We start from the raw sequence: 22,330 nt of genomic DNA on the forward strand, positions 1-22,330 counted from the left end.
TATGTATATATGTGTGTGTGTATGTGTGTGTGTGTGTGTGTGTGTGTGTGTGTGTGTGTGTGTGTGTGTGTGTGTGTGTGTGTGTGTGTGTGTGTGTGTGTGTGTATGTATATATATGTGTGTGTGTGTGTGTGTCTGTGTGTCACTTTTGGGGAAGGGGGGTTGGGGGGGGAGGGATGGATGACGCAATCAACTCACAGGTAATGTGCTGGTAAGTATGAAGGTGTAGTATAGGTATAGGTGAAGGTATAGTTCTCAAGATGAAATGGAAGGAGGAACAAGGCATTGCAGTGATGTGAGAGCAGTGACATTGTTACCAATTTGCTAAACCTGAAATTATTTGCCTGAAATGGTTTTATGTCCACAGGCTGATGAAACGGTCGAAGAGCTGTTCCCAAACGTCTTGATTTCAGAAACTTTATTGAGAAAAATAAACTTCATTCGGAAAAATGGACCAATTCCCACACTCCTTGAAGCAAATATCACCTTCACTAAAATATCACTTCATGGCAAAGTGCACTGCGTGGATTATAGGAGGCTAAATATACGTTTGCATGGATTGCAAGTTCCACATTATATTTGCTAATGGAACACATGAGCCACACATGAGCACATTGCATGAATGTTGGAAAAAAACACAAATAAGCGATACCTCTTTGCTCTGGTTTAGCACTGATTTATTTAAGCAAGCAGAGGCTACCTACCCTCGGTTAGGGTATACCAAACGACTAAATAACTAAGTTACCTTACACAACGAACTAAATTACCTCACACAACTAGGTAAGTAAGTTACCCAACACAAGTAAGTGACTAACTGTCTAACACAACCAAGTGTCATTTAATGTCTTCTCAATAACCATTTCCTCAAGCATCTTGAATCCCACAGTCTTCTATCTGACCATCAATATGGCTTCCGCAAGGCAAGATCCACCGGTGATATCCTTTCTTGCATTACGAATGTCTGGGCCTCTTCTCTGAGAGATTTTGGGGAATCCTTTGTTGTAGGCCTTGATTATGTTGTAAGCCTTGACATCCCAAAAGCCTTTGACAGAGTTTGACATCGGGGTCTGATATCCAAGCTTCCCTCTTTCGGCTTTCCTCGTTCACTCTGCTCTCTCATATCGAACTTTCCCTCCGACCGCTCTATCTCTGTAATTGTTGATGGTTCAACATCTTCCTCCTTCCCTATCAACAGCGGTGTCCCTCAGGGTTCTGTCCTGTCTCCAACACTCTTCCTTCTTTTTATCAATGACCTTCTTTCTTCTACAAATAACCAAATGCACTCGTATGTTGACGACTCGACATTACATTCCTCCATGTTTTCCCCATCTGCTCAATCTTCCTTCACTCGATCGACATCATTTGATCAGAGCCACCTCCTTAAATTCGGACATGGACAAGATTTCCCAGTGGGACAAATGTACTCAGGTTAAGTTTAATGATTCTAAAACTCAATTTCTTTTCCATCTTTCACTTTCTCGAACTCTTCTCAACTCTCCAATCTCCTTTGAAAGCTCCACAATTACACCATGTGATACAATAAACCTACTAGGTATTACTCTAACATCAAATCTATCCTGGAATCCACATATTACACAAATAGCCAAGTCTACCTCGAAGAAACGAGGAGTCCTGTTCTGATGTCGGAGATTTTTCTTCTCTCGACAGTTGCCTCAACAATATAAAGGATTGATCCGGCCTGGTAGAGAGTACTGCTCTCACATCCGGGGAGGTTCCAGCTCCACTTCCTGGACAGAAAATAATCCAAAGTAATCCGACTTATCAACTCTCCCAATCTGACCTCAAAACTCCACCCGCTCAAATTATGCAGCAAAGTTGGTCCTCTTTCTCTTTTCTACAGATATTACTTTGGTTTCTGCTCCCAAGAACTTCCTGCTTGTGTACCTCCGCCATTAGCCACAACATCGGAATACTCGACAAGCCAGTACGGTACATCACGTGATTATTGTGTGCCCATTGTGCCCATTGGCAGATTTTCTACTTCCACAAAAACTCTTGGACGATTCTGTCTCTTTCTTCACTTCTCTATCAATGCAGCTCTTCTATGGCACCTTTCCACCGTGGTACCGTACCGTACCGTAACCGTACCGTAACCGTACCGTACCGTACCGTAACCGTAACCAAAATCCGTTTTTCCATTGCCAAGCGAACCGTGCCGAAGTACCCGTGCTAAATTTGGCTCCTGCTATGGACAGGTACCAAGTGAGCCGAACTCGGACATACAGGTGGAGCTAGCAATACTGCAGACCGTTTTGGGCGGTTTTTTTTCGTCACTTCAGAGACTTCCAACTATTTTCACGGTTCTGTTGAGCGATGGAAAAACGACACAGGGATTACCGTACCGTACCGTACCGTACCGTACCATTCTGTGCAATGGGAAAAGCGCCATTATTTAAGGCCTGGCCTCGATGAGGACGATATATAGTCCGTGACTGGAGCCTTCAACATAAAAACAAAGTTACCTAACACAACTAACTAAATAACTAATTAAGTTACCTAACACAACTAAATAACTAAGCTACCTAACACAACTAACTATCTTATAAACTAAGTTACCTAACACAACTAAGTTACCTAACACAACTAACTATCTTATAAACTAAGTTACCTAACACAACTAAGTTACCTAACACAACTAAGTAACTAACTAATTAAGTTTCCTTACACAACTAAATAACTAAGCTACCTAACACAACTAACTATCTTATAAACTAAGTTACCTAACACAACTAAGTTACCTAACACAACTAAGTAACTAACTAACTATGTTTCCTTACACAACTAAATAACTAAGCTACCTAACACAACTATCTCACAAACTAAGTTACCTAACATAACTAAGTTAGCTAACACAGCTAAATTACCAAACACTACTAAGTTACCTAACATAACTAACGAAGTTACCTAACACAACGAAGTTTTCTAACACAACTAACTAACTAAATTACCTAACAAAACTAAGTAACTAACTAACTAATGAAGTTTCCTTACACAACTAAATAACTAAGCTACCTAACACAACTATCTCATAAACTAAGTTACCTAACATAACTAAGTTAGCTAACACAGCTAAATTACCGAACACTACTAAGTTACCAAACATAACTAACGAAGTTACCTAACACAACGAAGTTATCTAACACAACTAACTAACGAAATTACCTAACACAACTAAGTTACCTAACACAACGATCCCTAACAACACACGTTTAGCTTGGAAACCAAAACATTTTGATTTAGTTTCACAAGGTGAATACAATGGGCTGTGTGATAATCATAATCTCGAGTCCTGCTTGGTCAGAGTTGAAATTCAACCCTGTTTCCTCTAACCTAGGTGGGTATGGCCTAGCTAACAAGTCCAGGAATGCAAACATGTATCATTTCTGCATCCACAAGAGCCTCCATGTGCGATGTCCTTCAGAAGAGCAGAACCGTTTTGTTAAAATGGTGTTCACATGACACCGTTCATCTCCCTCATTCTTCTTCCTGTCGCATCAGCATGAATTAGGATTCCACAAAAAAACCTAAAACAAAAACAAATAAATCAGCATCATTAATGGTAAAAAAAATAGGTGCAATACCCCTGGTGCTCATCTGGTAGAATAAACAGTATACTGCACTTAATAAAGGTATTTAAACCAATTTCAATGGTTGCTAGAAAACAGGGCAGCATGTAGAATCATACTAACATAAAAATAAGAATTTAAACAAACAAACAAAAAAAATACCTATTTTGGGGGGATAAAACCTGGACCTACTTTGATCCCCCTCCCCCTCCCTCCCTCCCCCATTCCCCCATAGAACTCCCTAGACTTCGATTTTGTTTGAGTTGTGAACCAGCTTTGGTACACCACGGGTGATGAAGGTTGTGCAAGTTTCATCGAAATCGTGTGTGTACTTTCAAAGGAAAAAGCAAATTCCTATTTTCGAAGGGGGCGGGGGGCAAACCTGGATCCACTTTGCCCCCTGTAAACCCCCTTAATCCCGGCTTTTTAATGCCGTGAACAAACTTTAGTCACAACACAACAAATATAATTTGTGCCAAGTTTGGTTACAATTCCATCAGCGGTTTCGGAGAAGAAGTTGCAAGTGTTTACGGACGGAGTGACGGACTGACAGACGGACGACGTGCCTGGGCCATCACCTAAGCTCTCCAGAACTATGTTCCAGGTGAGCTAAAAAAATCGTTATCTGAGGGACCATTTCCTCTGTTATAATTATCTACATACACATATAAAACTTAAAAACACGGTCCGTGAAGCCGTATGTCCGTATGGGAAGCCGTCCGTCTGTCCGGGAAGTTCTGAAACCGTGATTATCTTTTAATGCCGGTTGTTTAAATGCCGGTTGCTTCTTGTCTATTAATTATGTACGTCTATTAATTACATATTGTTGTACCCGGGGTGTACCCTGGTTTAGAATAGGTACACCGTATCCCTGCGTGTCGTAAGAGGCGACTAAGAGGGTTGGCGTCAGGAAGGGCATCCGGCCATAAAAACATTGCCTCAAAAAGAGAACCATGACAATTACAACTACATATGGGTGCGATGTGCGATAGAGATAGAGGACGTGTTTGAGGGAGTTCATGGGGTTTACGGATATGGTGTGAGAAATGGAGAAGGTGAAAGGATTTTGGAGTTTGCTGATGGAGCTGATTTGTTGCTTTGTAAAACTCAGTTCCAGAAAGAGGATAATAAGCTTGTTACATACACGTCAGGTGGGTTGACGACAACCGTTGACTACCTTATGGTGCGTAGGCGAGATAGGGGGCACTTCCGGGACACAAAGGTGATCCCGGGGGAGGAGGCTGTTTCACAGCACCACTTAGTTGTTTGCGACATACGGTGAAAGGTACGAGGAGAGCTCGGCGGGTGAAGTACGAACCGAGAATGAAGGTGTGGAGGTTGAAAGAGGTCACAGTAAGGGGGGCATTAAAAGAGAGGCTGAGTAGGGTAGAGGATGATGTGGTTGAGCTTGAAAGTGGTTGGATGTCAATGAAAGATAGTCTGTTGGGAGCCGTTGGTGAGGTATGTGGATGGACAAAAGGACCATCGAGGCACTCGGAAACATGGTGGTGGGATGATGAAGTTGGAAAGAGGAATGACGAGAAGAGGAAGTAGTTCAAGGAGTGGCAAAAGGCGAAGGGTACGGAAGCAGAAAAAGCAGAGCATGAAAGTTATAAGGCAGCCAAGAAGGCTGCAAAGAAAGAGGTAGCAAAGGCGCAGGAGGCATGTAGGAAAATGTTCGGAGAACGATTGGATTCTGAAGAGTGTCAGAGAGCGGTATTCAGGATTGCAAAGCAGATAGCGAAAGAGAGGTGTGATGTGATGGGGGTGAGTTGCTTGAAGGATGAAGTCGGACAAATCGTTGTGGACCTAGATGGAATTAAATGAAGATGGAAAAGATATATGGAAATGCTGTTGAGTACAGAGAATGAATGGGATGGCAACATCGAGAGTAACCCAGTTTTAGGACCGGCAGAGAAGATAACCGAGAAGGAAGTTGAGGAAGCGATAAAAGCAATGAGGAGTAGAAAAGTTGGAGGGCCGACAGGGGTTGTGGGAGATATGTTGAAGGCAGCAGGAAGTTGGGGTGTGAAGAGAATGACAGAGATCTGTTAACTGGTGGTGAAAGAAGGCTGCATTCCAGCGGATTGGGAACTGAGTACCCTCGTCCCTCTATACAAGGGGAAAGGTGACCCTCTGGAGTGTGGCTCATACCGAGCGATAAAGTTATTGGAGCATGGAATGAAGGTATTGGAAAGGGTGTTTGAGAGGAGGATAAGGAAGAAGGTGAAGATCGATGAAATGCAGTTTGGATTTATGCCAGGAAGAGGAACGACAGACGCGCTCTTTATTGTGAGGCAGTTGCAGGAGAAGTACATGGAGAAGAGGAAGAAGTTGTTTCTTGGGTTTGTTGATCTGGAGAAAGCATTCGATAGGGTTCCACGCAAAGTATTGACATGGGCATTGAGGAAGTTAGGAGTAGAGGAAAGGTTGATCAGAGTAGTGATGGCAATGTACAAAAGAGCGCGCACAGCTGTAAAGACGAAGGACGGGAACAGTGGTGAGTTTGAGGTGAAGGTGGGAGTGCATCAGGGGTCGGTACTAAGGCCACTACTATTTGTAGCTGTGATTGAGGTGCTGGCTCAGAACGTAAAGGAGGGTTTATCGTGGGAGTTGTTGTATGCAGATGATCTGGTGTTGATTGCGGAAAGTATGGATGGACCGAAGGAAAAGATGAACACGTGGAAGGAATGTATGGAGACAAAAGGTCTGAAGGTGAATATCGGAAAGACGAAGGTGATGGCAAGTGGTAAAGCATGTGGTGAGGTGGAAAGAACTGGGAAGTGGCCCTGTGCTGTGTGTCGGAAGGGTGTCAGAGTGAACTCCATTCAATGTACAATGTGCGCTGAGTGGGTTCAGCAAAAATGTAGTGGTCTGAGAGGGTCATTAACCAGTGTGGCAGCTACATTCATATGTATGGTGTGCACAGAGGGAACTGCAGATGGAGGAAATGTTGAGTTGGATCTTGGAGACGGCGTGAAGCTGGAAGGTGTGAAAACATTTTGCTACCTCGCAGACAGGCTGAATGGAGAAGGTGGATCAGACTCGGCAACGGTTGCTGAAGTGAGATGTGCATGGAAGAAGTTTCGGGAACTGAGTGGCGTGCTGATGAGGAGGGGAGTGTCGTTGAAGCTGAAGGGAAAGGTGTATGCTGCATGTGTGAGAAGTGTTATGATTTATGAGAGCGAGACATGGGTAATGAACGTAGAGCAGCAACGAAGGCTGGAAAGGGTGGAAATGCGAATGGTTCGGTGGATGTGCAGAGTATCGTTGAGAGAGAGGAAGACAAATGATGAATTGCCAAAGATGATGGGAATAGAGCCTGTGATTGATGCTGTGAAGAGGAACAGGTTGAGATGGTTTGGTCATGTGTTAAGGAAGGATGAAAGTGACTGGTTGAGAAGAGTGATGGAAATGAATGTAGAAGGAAGTAGAGGACGGGGAAGACCGAGAAAGACTTGGCTAAAGATTGTCGAAGAAGAAATGTGGGCAAGGGGGTTAACAAGGAGAGATGCAGAAAATAGGGCAAAATGGAGAAGATTGTCATGGGGACCGCAAGGCTAACCCCCGCTCTCGTAGGGAAAATGGCCTTAAAATGCATGTTGTTGTTGTTGTTGTATTAATTGCATATTGTTGGAATTTACCTTTCGGCCCTTTAGACTGCAGAGGGCCCTTCGACCTCTGAAGACCCTTTAAGTCCCCCAACACCCTTAAGACCACCAAGACCCCAAAATATCCAAAATACCCAAAATACCCTGAAAACCCTTACAGACCCCAAATCCCAAAATACCCTCCAGACAAAATACCCTTTTCCCCCCAAGCCCTCTCCCTCCCACACATCTCCCTGCTCTCACATGTTATGTTTGTGTGCTTCCCATTCTCTCCCCATCTTGTCTTCCACGCCCTCTTTTTATATATTTTGTTTGTCTGGTTGATTTGTTTGTGAAATAAATGTTAGCTCTTTCACGAGACTCGATTCAGTATACAAAAAAAAGAAAAGAAAAAAGACTTGTAACACACATAAGACCCTTTAGCCCCATTAGACCCCAATATCCTGAAGACCCCCAAGGTCTTAAGATGACATTTACCTTTAAGACCCTTTCAATACTTTAGAGTTTAGATGCCTTTAGATCCCTTCACCCTTCCAACCTTCTTTTATACCCTTTAATTCTTTACACTCTTTAAATACCTTTTGACCCCTTAGACCTTAACACCATTTTGACCACTTACACCCTTCAGACCGATTAGACAGCTTGGACCCTTAACCATTTAGAGCTTTATACCACTTGGACCATTTTTTGATTACAAATAAATAATATCACCAATATTATAAATACATTTGTACAAAATAAATGTTTGTATTATGATTGGTGTAAATCATCACAACACAGAAACTCAAGTTCAGTCAGGTCATTATCCTCAATTACAACAAGCCTGTGCCTCTGGGGTGACGTGTGGTGTTTTTCACTAGTTTTTCATTAAGTCACAGGTATTATGATAATGAAATATTACATGGACAGGCCAGAAAACACCTTGTATGAAGGTAATTGCATTGGGTCGTATATGCTCCACCTTGAAGGAACTGCGCTCCAACGCGAGTCGAAAGAATTGACGCGACCAAATACGGAATTCGTCCGAGTTGCTTTATTGAAACAAAACAGCTCAGGTATTCTGACAAGCCCGTTTTTCGGGCAACAATATATATACACATTTATGTCGGGAAGTTTGCCCGGCAAAAGCTATACCGGGCATGCCCGGGTATCAAGGGCGAGCCTTGGAAAGGCGAGTCTGGACCTGCCCGGGCGTGTTTGGCTGCGGCCTGGCAAGTCGAGGCTGGGCGTGCCCGGGCGCTCTGGGCGAGCACTGGAAAGGCGATAGCGGGCATGCCCGGACGCTCTGGGCGAGCCCTGGAAAGGCGATAGCGGGCATGCCCGGACGCTCTGGGCGTGCCCTGGAAAGGCGATAGCGGGCATGCCCGGACGCTCTGGGCGAGCCCTGGAAAGGCGATAGCGGGCATGCCCGGACGCTCTGGGCGAGCCCTGGAAAGGCGAGAGCGGGCATGCCCGGGAAAGACGAGACCGGGCGTGCCCGGGAGGTTCGGGCATGTCCGGGAACAGTGAGTCCGGGCATGCCCGGGAGAGGCGCGTCTGGCCGTGTTCTGGCCGGTGCAAGGCGATTATGTACATCCAGCAGTAACCGCTACACACGCCCCTCCAGAATCGACCTGCACCGGCAGGGTCAATTTAAGGGGGGTCCGGATGACCCGGCCGAAGCGACCCCTGGAGGGTCGTGGGGAGGGGTCTGACGTGGTGGTGGGTGGTCGAGCGGGGGGAACTGTGGACGGGGGGCGGCCTCGCCACGGAGGAAGGGCCAACCGTGGTGGTCGGTCGACGTCCATGTGCGCCGGTTTGAGGCGGTCCACAGAAATCCAGTCCGGCCGGCCGCCGAAGTCGACGATGAAAGACTTGTCGCCCCGTCGCAGGACCCGGAAGGGCCCGTCGTACGGCGGCCGGAGTGGCCCCCGGTGCGCGTCATGACGCACAAAGACGTACTCCGCTGTGCAAAGCGCCGGGGGGACGTAGGACTGGGGGCCACCGTGGCGGGACGTCGGCACGGGGGCAAATCGTCGGGCGGCCTCCTGGAGGTCCGAGCGCTGGCGAGCGGCGGACCAGGGACTGGTAGCGTCAGGCACGAATTCGCCCAGGACGCGGAGTGGCTGGCCGTAGACGAGCTCGGCGGCGGACGCCTGGAGGTCTTCCTTGGGGGCCGTGCGAAGGCCCAAAAGGACCCACGGCAGCCGGTCGGCCCAACCGTCGTCCTGAAGGCCGGCCATGAGTGCGGCCTTCATGGAGCGGTGAAACCGCTCGCACAACCCATTGGCTTGGGGGTGGTAGGCCGTGGTGCGGTGCAGCGTGACCCCCAACGAACGGGCGACCGCGCCCCAAAGCTCAGACGTGAACTGTGGGCCGCGGTCGGACGAGATGTCCGCTGGTGCGCCGAAGTGCGCGACCCAGGTGGCGATGAACGCCTGCGCCACGTCGGCGGTGGTGGTGGAGGTGAGGGGCACGGCCTCCGGCCACCTGGTGGTCCTGTCCACCATGGTGAGCAGGTGGGTGAACCCCCGCGAGGGGGGCAGGGGACCCACCAGGTCTACGTGGACGTGGTCGAAACGCCGTTCGGGCACGGCGAAAGGTGCCAGCGGGGCCTGTGTGTGGCGGTGGACCTTGGCTCGCTGGCAGGCCGTGCAGGCATTGGCCCAGTCGCGGATGTTTCGTCGAAGGCCGTGCCAGACGAAACGCACCGACACCAGCTTCTGAGAAGCTTTCCGGCCCGGGTGAGAAAGGCCGTGGATGGAGGCGAAGATGCGGCGCTGCCAGGAAACGGGCACAATGGGGCGAGGCTGGCCCTGGGAGACGTCGCAGAGCAGGACGGTGCCCGCGAAGGGGATGTCGGCCAGGCGGAGGCCCGTGTCCGCCACGCGGAGTGCCTGCACCGAGGCGTCGGTGGTCTGGTCGGCCGCCATGAGCGTGAAGTCCATGCCGAGGTGGACCGCGTTCGCGCTGGCCCGCGAAAGGCAGTCGGCCACGGCGTTGTCTTTGCCGGCGACGTGCTGGATGACCGTGGTGAACTCCGACACGGCGGAGAGGTGGCGCTGCTGGCGGGCCGACCACGGCTCCGTGACCTTAGCCATTGCGTAGACCAACGGCTTGTGGTCGACGAAAGCCGTGAACGGGCGGCCCTCCAGGAGGTGTCGGAAATGGCGAACGGCCAGGAATAGCCCGAGCAGCTCGCGGTCGAACGTGCTGTAGTTTAACTCGTTCGGCCGGAGTTGCCGGCTGAAAAAAGCGAGTGGCTGCCAAACCCCGTCCACCCATTGCTCATGGACGGCGCCCACCGCGTAGTTGGAGGCGTCCGTAGTGAGGGCGATGGGCGCGTTGAGCACCGGGTGAGCCAGCAGCGTTGCGTCGGCGAGGGCCCGTTTGGCACTGGCGAAGGCCGCGTCCATGGCCGCGGACCAAACAATGTCATGCTTGGCCGGCTTGCCCCGGAGGGCCTCGTAAAGGGGCCGCATGAGCTGAGCAGCGCGGGGCACGAATCGGTGATAAAAATTCACCATGCCGAGGAACTCTTGGAGGGCCTTGATGGAACGGGGACGCGGGAACGTGGTGATGGCCTCGACCTTGGTCGGCAGCGGCACGGCCCCGGTCTTGGTGATGCGGTGGCCCAAAAAGTCAACGGTCGTTGCGCCGAAGTGGCATTTGACCGGGTAGACAATTAAGCCGTGCTCGCTGAGGCGACCGAACAGTGTTCGGAGGTGGAGGAGGTGCTCGGCGCGGGACGTGCTGGCGACGAGGATGTCGTCCAGATAGACGAAAAGAAACGGCAGGTCGCGCAGCACGCCGTCCATCAAGCGCTGGAACGCCTGGGCCGCGTTCTTGAGGCCAAACGGCATCCGCAAAAATTCGAACAGGCCGAACGGCGTGATGACGGCCGTCTTCGGGACGTCGGCCGCCCGGACAGGTACCTGGTGGTAGCCCCGTATCAGGTCAATTTTCGAAAAGATGACCCGTCCCGCCAAATGGGCGGAAAAGTCCTGAATATGCGGGATCGGGTACCTGTCGGGGGTGGTAGCGTCATTGAGACGGCGGTAGTCGCCACACGGGCGCCATCCACCCCCCGGCTTTGGCACGATGTGCAGTGGCGAGGCCCACGCGCTATCGGAGCGCCGCACGATGCCGATGTGCTCCAACGCGTCGAATTCGGCCTTTGCCACGGCGAGCTTGGCTGGGTCGAGGCGGCGGGCCCTGGCGTAGACCGGCGGGCCCGTAGTGGGTATGTGGTGCTCGATCCCGTGCCGCACCGCGACGGCCGAAAACGTCGGCCGCGTGAGGGCCGGGAATTCCACGAGCAGGCGAGCGAACTCGTTCGTTGCCGGGAGGGCGCACGCCAGTTCGGTCGGCGCGGAGCTGCTCATTGTGCACGCCAGGGAGCTGAAGGTCTCGGCGTGGACAAGGCGACGTCGTTTGACGTCGACCAGCAGCCCGTGCGCGCAGAGGAAGTCGGCGCCCAGCAAAGCCACGGGAACGCTGGCGGTAACAAAAGTCCATTGAAAGCGCTGGCTGCCGAAGCAGAGGGTGACGACGCGTGGGCCGAAAGTGCGTATGGCCGAGCCATTAGCAGCGACCAAAGAGGGGCCGCAAACTGCGTCCAGCCTGTCCTGCTCGGAGGCAGGTATGACGCTCAGTTGGGCGCCGGTGTCGCACAGGAAACGCCGTCCAGACGCTTTGTCCCGAATAAACAGCAAGTTGCCCGAGTGGACGGCGCTCATGGCTGGGAATGAACGCCGGCCCGGCCGTTTCCCGACCTGCCGAAAGTGCACGGGGGCCGGCACGTCCGAGCCTTGTGTCCGAACCTGGCGTGGTAATAACACCACGCCCGGTCAGGTGGAGGCCCCGGCCGTCGTGTCGGAAGCGGGCGGTGCGGCGTGGCGGCCGCCAGTTGCACCGGCAGTTCGGCCTCCAACCGCGCAGGGCGCTCGGGCGTCGCCTCGGACGGCGGCGGGCTCCAGGTAACCGCGCCGATGTGCTGGCCCGCCGAGGAGATCTTATCGGCTTCCCTGGCGAGGGCGCGGGAATCCGTGATCAACGTGCCAGCCAGGGCGAGGCGTACCGGGTTAGGCAGCTGACGGAGGAACAGCTCCCGGAACAGGAATGCCGGAGAGTGCTCGCCGAGCAACGAGAGCATATAGTCCATGCGCTCGGACGGGCGCGTGTCGCCGAGCTCGGGCAGGTCAAGCAGGCGCCGTGCGCGTGCTGCCGGTGAGAGGGCGAAAGCGCCGAGGAGGAGCGTCTTCAGCGCGTCGTATTTGTCAGCAGCCGGCGGGTGCTGGAGGAGGCTCAAGGCGCGGGCCGCGGTGGTGGAACCGAGCGCCGCCACAACATGGTGGAAGCGGGTGTCGTCCGCGGTGATGCCTCGCAGGGCGAACTGGGAGTCCGCCTGGGCGAACCAAACGGCCGCGTGAGTCTCCCAGAAGGTAGGCAGTTTAAGCGTCACTGCCGTATCCATGTCGGTAGGTCACCAATGAAGGAACTGCGCTCCAACGCGAGTCGAAAGAATTGACGCGACCAAAGACGGAATTCGTCCGAGTTGCTTTATTGAAACAAAACAGCTCAAGTATTCTGACAAGCCCGTTTTTCGGGCAACAATATATATACACATTTATGTCGGGAAGTTTGCCCGGCAAAAGCTATACCGGGCATGCCCGGGTGTCAAGGGCGAGCCTTGGAAAGGCGAGTCTGGACCTGCCCGGGCGTGTTTGGCTGCGGCCGGGCAAGTCGAGGCTGGGCGTGCCTGGGCGCTCTGGGCGAGCCCTGGAAAGGCGATAGCGGGCATGCCCGGACGCTCTGGGCGAGCCCTGGAAAGGCGAGAGCGGGCATGCCCGGGAAAGACGAGACCGGGCGTGCCCGGGAGGTTCGGGCGTGCCCGGGAACAGTGAGTCCGGGCATGCCCGGGAGAGGCGCGTCGGGCCGTGTTCTGGCCGGTGCAAGGCGATTATGTACATCCAGCGGTAACCGCTACAACCTCATCATTACAGCGTGTATGCTTCACCTCATAATTACAGCGTGTATGCTTCACCTCATAATTACAGCGTGTATGCTTCACCTCATAATTACAGCGTGTATGCTTCACCTCATCATTACAGCGTGTATGCTTCACCTCATCATTACAGTGTGTATGCTTCACCTCATAATTACAGTGTGTATGCTTCACCTCATCATTACATATACGCTTCACCTCATCATTACAGCATGTATGCTTCACCTCATCATTACAGTGTGTATGCTTCACCTCATCATTACAGTGTGTATGCTTCACCTCATCATTACAGTGTGTATGCTTCACCTCATAATTACAGCGTGTATGCTTCACCTCATCATTACAGCATGTATGCTTCACCTCATCATTACAGTGTGTATGCTTCACCTCATCATTACAGTGTGTATGCTTCACCTCATAATTACAGCGTGTATGCTTCACCTCATCATTACAGCGTGTAAGCTTCACCTCATCATTACAGCGTGTAAGCTTCACCTCATCATTGCAGTGTGTATGCTTCACCTCATCATTACAGTGTGTATGCTTCACCTCATCATTACAGCGTGTATGCTTCACCTCATCATTACAGCGTGTATGCTTCACCTAATCATTACAGCGTGTATGCTTCACCTAATCATTACAGCGTGTATGCTTCACCTCATCATTACAGCGTGTATGCTTCACCTAATCATTACAGTGTGTATGCTTCACCTCATCATTACAGTGTGTATGCTCCACCTCATCATTGTGTCGTATATGCTTCACCTCATCATTGTGTCGTATATGCTTCACCGCATCATTACAGCGTGTATGCTTCACCTAATCATTACAGCGTGTATGCTTCACCTCATCATTACAGTGTGTATGCTCCACCTCATCATTGTGTCGTATATGCTTCACCTCATCATTGTGTCGTATATGCTTCACCTCATCATTGTGTCGTATATGCTTCACCTCATCATTGTGTCGTATATGCTTCACCTCATCATTGTGTCGTATATGCTTCACCTCATCATTACAGCGTGTATGCTTCACCTAATCATTACAGCGTGTATGCTTCACCTAATCATTACAGCGTATATGCTTCACCTCATCATTACAGCATGTATGCTTCACCTAATCATTACAGCGTGTATGCTTCACCTAATCATTACAGCGTGTCTGCTTCACCTAATCATTACAGCGTGTATGCTTCACCTCATCATTACAGCGTGTATGCTTCACCTCATCATTACAGTGTGTATGCTTCACCTCATCATTACAGTGTGTATGCTCCACCTCATCATTGTGTCGTATATGCTTCACCTCATCATTGTGTCGTATATGCTTCACCGCATCATTACATCATACATGCTTCACCTCATCATTACATCGTATATTCTTCACCGCATCATTACATCATACATGCTTCATCTCATCATTACATCGTATATGCTTCACCTCATCATTATATCATACATGCTTCACCTCATCATTACATCGTATATTCTTCACCGCATCATTACATCATACATGCTTCACCACATCATTACATCGTATATGCTTCACCTCATCATTACATCGTATATGCTTCACCTCATCATTACATCGTATATGCTTCACCTCATCATTACATCGTATATTCTTCACCTCATCATTACATCATATACGCTTCACCTCATCATTACAGCGTGTATGCTTCAGCTCATCATTACAGCATGTATGCTTCACCTCATCATTACATCGTATATTCTTCACCTCATCATTACATCATATATGCTTCACCTCATCATTACAGCGTGTATGCTTCACCTCATCATTACAGCATGTATGCTTCACCTCATCATTACAGTGTGTATGCTTCACCTCATCATTGTGTTGTATATGCTTCACCTTATCATTGTGTCGTACATGCTTCACCGCATCATTACATCATATATGCTTCACCTCATCATTACATCGTATATTCTCCACCTCATCATTACATCATATATGCTTCACCTCATCATTACATCATATACGCTACACCTCATCATTGTGTCGTACATGCTTCACCGCATCATTACATCATATATGCTTCACCTCATCATTACATCGTATGTGCTTCACCTCATCATTACATCGTATATTCTTCACCTCATCATTACATCACATACGCTTCACCTCATCATTACAGCATGTATGCTTCACCTCATCATTACAGCGTGTATGCTTCACCTCATCATTACAGCATGTATGCTTCACCTCATCATTACAGTGTGTATGCTTCACCTCATCATTGTGTCGTATATGCTTCACCTTATCATTGTGTCGTACATGCTTCACCGCATCATTACATCATATATGCTTCACCTCATCATTACATCATATGTGCTTCACCTCATCATTACATCGTATATTCTTCACCTCATCATTACATCATATATGCTTCACCTCATCATTACATCATATACGCTTCACCTCATCATTACATCATATACGCTTCACCTCATCATTGTGTCGTACATGCCTCACCGCATCATTACATCATATATGCTTCACCTCATCATTACATCATATATGCTTCACCACATCATTGTGTCAAATATGCTTCACCTCATCATTACATCGTATATGCTTCACCTCATCATTACATCGTATATGCTTCACCTCATCATTACATCGTATATGCTTCACCTCATTATATCGTATATGCTTCACCTCATCATTACATCGTATATGCTTCACCTCATCATTACATCGTATATTCTTCACCGCATCATTACATCATACATGCTTCATCTCATCATTGCATCGTATATGCTTCACCTCATCATTACATCGTATATTCTTCACCTCATCATTACATCATATATGCTTCACCTCATCATTACATCATACATGCTTCACCGCATCATTACATCATACATGCTTCACCTCATCATTACATCGTATATGCTTCACCTCATCATTACATCGTATATTCTTCACCGCATCATTACATCATACATGCTTCACCACATCATTACATCATACATGCTTCATCTCATCATTACATCGTATATGCTTCACCTCATCATTACATCGTATATTCTTCACCGCATCATTACATCATACATGCTTCACCGCATCATTACATTGTATATTCTTCACCTCATCATTACATCATATATGCTTCATCTCATCATTACATCCGATATGCCTCACCTCATCATTACATCGTATATGCTTCACCTCATCATTACATCCCATATGCTTCACCGCATCATTACATCATACATGCTTCACCTCATCATTACATCGTATATGCTTCACCTTATCATTACATCGTATATGCTTCACCTTATCATTACATTGTATATGCTTCACCGCATCATTACATCATGCATGCTTCACCTCATCATTACATCGTATATTCTTCACCTCATCATTACATCATATATGCTTCACCTCATTATTACATCGTATATGCTTCACCTCATCATTATATCATACATGCTTCACCTCATCATTACATCGTATATTTTTCACCGAATCATTACATCATATATGTTTCACCTCATCATTACATCGTATATGCTTCACCTCATCATTACATCGTATATTCTTCACCGCATCATTATATCATACATGCTTCACCTCATCATTACATCGTATATTCTTCACCTCATCATTACATCGTATATGCTTCACCTCATCATTACATCATATATTCTTCACGTCATCATTACATCGTATATTCTTCACCTCATCATTACATCATATATGCTTCACCTCATCATTACAGCGTGTATGCTTCAGCTCATCATTACAGCATGTATGCTTCACCTCATCATTACATCGTATATTCTTCACCTCATCATTACATCGTATATGCTTCACCTCATCATTACATCATATATTCTTCACATCATCATTACATCGTATATTCTTCACCTCGTCATTACATCGTATATTCTTCACCTCATCATTACATATACGCTTCACCTCATCATTACAGCATGTATGCTTCACCTCATCATTACAGCGTGTATGCCTCCCCTCATCATTACAGCATGTATGCTTCACCTCATCATTACAGTGTGTATGCTTCACCTCATCATTGTGTCGTATATGCTTCACCTTATCATTGTGTCGTACATGCTTCACCGCATCATTACATCATATATGCTTCACCTCATCATTACATCATATATGCTTCACCTCATCATTACATCGTATATTCTTCACCTCATCATTACATCATATATGCTTCACCTCATCATTGCATCGCATATGCTTCACCTCATCATTGTGTCATATATGCTTCACCCATGGCATTATTTCCATTGCTCATGCTAACATGAAACCTTCACCTTCTGAGATTGAACAATAAAGAATACGATGACTGGTAGCTCAAGGTTGATGTGATATTTTAAAGATAGAGAATCAAAAGGTATATGGTTCACCTCATCGGATCTCGTGAGATTGGAGAGCTCGCGGGATCTTGTCAGCGACGGCACGGATTTTCAAAGCTGTACACGTTCTCCACGTTTTTGAAGTTAAGTAATTGTTCACAATTGTATTTTGTCAAAACTGTATTTATCTTTCGTCGTGTGTACCTATAGTGTGTCCCGAGGAAGATTCTCGGTGATAATCTTTCATAAATTAATCGTTTCTGTTTGCCTCGCGGCCTTGTAGCCCGAGGCTTCCCCGTCGAAGTTTGTACCTTCCTTCGCTGTTTTTGCTTGGTTGTTATATTTTTCCCTTCTCCCCCAAACTTCCCCGAACATCCACTCTTTGTCTAACGTTTTAACCCCCTCCCCCCCCCCGCCCCCCCCCGAAAAAAACCAAAAAGCAAAAAAACAACATTTATTTCCCTTTCTCCACATGTGCTGATGTCCCATCGTGTGCTTCTGTCCACATGCGCTGTCTCACCCCGCCCCCATTATCTCCTTGCCTTCCACCTTTTCCCCTGTTCATGTGACTCGTGGTTGTCCCTCTAAGCTCCCTCTCCCCGTTGATATTTTTGTGAATAAGAGATTGTTCTTCACGGTTCTGTTTAAATATGTTTAAACTGTCCCCTGCAGTGTTTTATTCAGTGGTATATTACAACACGCTGTTTTTCTTCCTATTTAAAAGGCTCTTTTCAATTTCCTCTTCAACTCATTCCATTTCAACAAAATATTCAATCTCTTACAATTCTTCCTCACTCCATGCTCTAAATTCACATTCATTCCACCCCTCCTCCTTCGTTCTTAAACGGATCGCCAACTTGAAAATCACAATCAACCCAATTTGTTATGAATGTTCGTCTTTCATTAATCATCCACTTTCTAAACTCCCCCCTTGCCCCTCCCCTCCAAATCTTCCCCCTCCCCTCCTAAACTCCCCCCTTTCCTCTCCCCTCCTAAACTCCCCCCACGCCCCTCACATTCAAAACTCCCCCCAACCCCTCCCCTTCAAATCTCCCCCCGTACCATCCCTCTCCAATTCTTCCCCCTCCCCCCTCCTCCTCAAAGCTGCCTCCTCCCCACTTCGTCTCCCTTCTATCTCATACCTCCACCTCCCGCAACTTTCTACTTTCCTCTGCCCCCCCCCCCCCTCAAACAACCCCTCAATGTGCCTCATCCCATCACCATCAAACCTTTCGTCCTCCTCGTCCTTCCCTCTCTTGTAACTATTCTGTAATCTCTGGCACACTATCAACTGCTCTCCCCGGCCTCCCCCTCGCATCCTTCATCTGACCCTACCCCTCCCCTCCCCTGTCCTGCACCCGATGCTCCCCCTCTCTCCTCATTAACGGTATGGACCTCAAACATCTGGGGCCTTTGCTCAAACCTGATTGATCTCTCCATTCAGGTTGCTTCTGACAATCCAGACTTGATCTGCTTAACAGAAACTTTCCTTCTTCAAGATGTCTCTGATTCCTTAATATCTCTTCTTGGTTACTCCCTCCTCTGGTATGAAAGACCTGAGCCTCGTCCTGGTGGTGGGGTGGCTATCTTGATCAAGAACTCTCTTCCTCACTCTCCTTGCACTGCCCTCTCTCCACCCCACCCCCAGGAGTACCTCTGGATACAGCTTCCTCTCCACTCCCACCTTTTGTTCATATGTGTTCTGTACCGTCCTCCAAACAGTGATGACTCCATTTACATTTTGCTGTCGGACAACATGGACCAACTTCTATCAACTCATCCAAACTTTCTCTTCCTCATTTGTGGCGACTTCAACTGTCATCATGCCAGCTGGCTGGGTGTGGGTTCCTCTCTCACCAGCCATGGCACCTCAGCAAAGGACTTCTGCGACTCATTGGGACTGACACAATCTGTCAATTTCTCGACCCAGATCTCAGTCAATGGAGTATCTTCTCTTCCAGACTTGGTTATGACAAACTTCCCTGCAAATGTCTGCTGCTCTTCTTCTGCTCAAATCGGTTCATCTGATCATGTGCTTGTTAAAGTGGACATCTCTCTGGCCATTCTCAGAGAGCCTCCTCAGCGCCGATGGGTCTGACATTTCACTCAGGCTGACTGGCACGGTCTGCAAGCAGCCATCAATCATCTGGACTGGTCTCCCATCTCTACTGCCTCTGACATCAATTCTTCCTGGGAATTCTTCCAAAGCAAACTGCTCTCTCTCTCATGCACAGATTTATCCCATCTCGTCTTCAGTTGTCTTACCCTTCCTCCCATCCATGGTACACTGAATCTTGTGGTGAGGCAGTTGCCCTGAAACAACTTGCCTTTGCCTCTTGGAAGGCAAATGCAACTGAAGGTAATCTCAGTTCCTTCCACCAAGCTCGGAACAAGTGTGTGTCTACCCTCAGGAGTGCCAGGAAGCACTATCTCTCCACACTCACGATTGAACTCTCAAACCTGTCTCCTTCCTCCAAATCCTGGTGGCATCTGGTCAAATCCGTTTCTGGTGTTTGTTCCCCCTCCATCCCCTCCCTTACCTCAAATGGCTACACAGTTGACACCGCATGTGACAAAGCCGAATGCCTCAACTCTGTGTTTGACTCAACATCTTGTGTCCCGAACCCATCTCTCTCTGTTCCCACCTTAACCAGTCGAACCCAACTGCTCCTGGACTCTGTGTCCTTCTCTCCTGACAAGGTGGAGAAGTTTTTGTCAAACCTCGACTCTGATTCTGCAACTGGACCACACGGCATCAGCCCACGGGTCCTAAAATCCTGCTCTGCGGCTCTATCTCAGCATCTCTGTGTGCTTTTCACCCTCTCTTTTGGTCAAGCTCATCTGCCAGCATCTTGGAAATCAGCAAACATTACTGCTTTACACAAAAAAGGTGCAAAAACAGATCCTTGCAACTACAGACCAATCAGCCTTCTCCCAATTATCAGCAAAGTCATGGAATCCATCATTGCTTCGGATATCAAATCCTTCCTCTTCTCCAATGGCTTGATCTCTGATCATCAATTTGGATTCAGACCAGGTCATTCTACTCTGGACATGTTGCTTCTGCTGTCTCAACAATGGATGGAGGTCCTCAATGCCAAACAGGAAATCAGAGCTGTCTCCCTTGACATATCACATGCCTTCGATACGGTCTGGCACCCAGCTCTGCTCACCAAACTCTCCTCCTATGGTATCCATGGAAATCTCCACTCATGGCTTGCGGACTTCCTCTCTGGTCGTAGGCAACGTGTGGCCCTGAATGGATTTCTCTCATCTCCCCTGCCTGTTCTGGCTGGAGTTCCCCAAGGTAGTGTTCTGGCCCCTGTACTATTTCTGGTCTTCATCAATGATCTCCGACTCTCTGTAAAATCCTACTACTTCGTGTTACTTCGGCTCACACGTCGCACTGCCTCATTCTAGTTCTTTCTGTGTCAAGTTTATTCGACTACATTCGTTGCTAAATCAAGTTGAATCGCAAATATTGTCCTCTTGATTCGTTCCTCAACCAGATCTGGCAATCCCGGTGGCATTTTGTGAAATTATTCGTGGCCTAAATCGTTGTAACAATTTCGTACTGTTTCCTTGTGTTTCGCTTAAAAAATCGCCACGATGGGACTGGGGCTTTAGCGACACCTGTCACAGACGAAAGCACCTATACCCTCATAGTTGGTTTCGTTTTCGTGGGCCCATTACTTGCATTCATTGCATTGGATCCAAGAAAATTCAGGTGGGTCAACAAATAACTAAAGGTGGGCGCGATTCGGAAAATTTTAAGTCCGCTTACCGCTTATCCGCTCCGCCAGCCCGTGTAGTCCGATTCGCTTATCCGCTTCAGCGGCCGAAAATCTTAGTCCGCTTACCGCTTATCCGCTTCGATTCGATTTTTTAAAAGCGCTTCGACGTTTTTAAAGCGATTTTTGACGTTTCTAAAGGGAATTTAATGCTTTTTAAGCCTAAATAGCCATTTCTAACTACTACAAAGACAAACAAAGCTTTTAAGATCAAAAATATACATTTTTATTTAAATAAACTTTATTCAAAATTTATTGAAATAAAGTTTTCCACTCGACTCTACTCTACAGTTAATTTAAATATAATTTTAATATATGCAAGTTACATTAAAGAAAAATCAATTTGCCCGTCCTTTCTTTGACAAGAGAGTCTACTAGTCAACAGACTAGCAGTCTGTTGACTAATCCTCGTCTTCCTCCTCCACCTCGTGGGCCTTCTTGAGGATTTGGAGGTTGCCCTTCATGAAGACGAGGGCCTCGAAGTTCGGTGCAGCCAGGGCCGACCTCTTTGGCCTGAGGATGTCCGACCCGTAGCTGAACACGCGCTCGACCGAGGCAGAGCTCGGGAGCGGCGTGTTATGCCTGAGAAATAGAGTTACCCAAGCATCACGGAACTCGCAAACTACTCGCAAAATACTGTTTTAAAACAAAGTTTATTTTCATTTTTCACTTACAGTTAATATTAAAAGTTTTAAAACTTAAAAGTTTTAGTAAAATATAATGTGTATTAGGTGACGTCAGAAATCTCAGATTTCTCTCCATCTCAGAAATCTCAGATCGCGAAGTATTAGTCAGAAATCTCTCCATCTTGACGTTATTGCCGCTCTAGCGTCCAATAAAATATTCAGTTTTCACTTATTATTCACTTAAATAAATATTCACAATTCTAGAGTAACGGCTCCGGCTAACAGCTGATTTGGCGAATCGCGATGCGCTTTAATTTTTCGGTAGTCCGCTTACGCTTATCCGCTTCGGTTTCCGGGGGTTGTTCCGATTCGCT

At 47.9% G+C, this 22,330-nt stretch overlaps 1 protein-coding gene across 2 annotated transcripts in view; it reads right to left on the bottom strand.

The window, feature by feature from the left end:
• Positions 1-403: 403 nt before the first annotated feature.
• LOC137424377 (uncharacterized) overlaps positions 404-22,330 on the bottom strand; it is a 169,902-nt gene continuing 147,975 nt past the window's right edge. Inside the window, exons 10-11 of one of the 2 annotated variants that reach the window (XR_013623015.1) lie at positions 2,596-3,545; positions 404-2,543 (exon numbers count right to left, since the gene is read on the bottom strand). The gene's annotated coding sequence lies outside the window, so the exon portion shown is untranslated. Of the gene's footprint in view, positions 3,546-22,330 lie in introns of both variants that reach the window. The other variant, XM_068111772.2, reaches the window with a different exon arrangement.

The sequence above is a fragment of the Myxine glutinosa genome, chromosome 4 (assembly GCF_964187855.1).
Source record: "Myxine glutinosa chromosome 4, kmMyxGlut1.1, whole genome shotgun sequence".
Lineage (NCBI taxonomy): Eukaryota > Metazoa > Chordata > Myxini > Myxiniformes > Myxinidae > Myxine > Myxine glutinosa.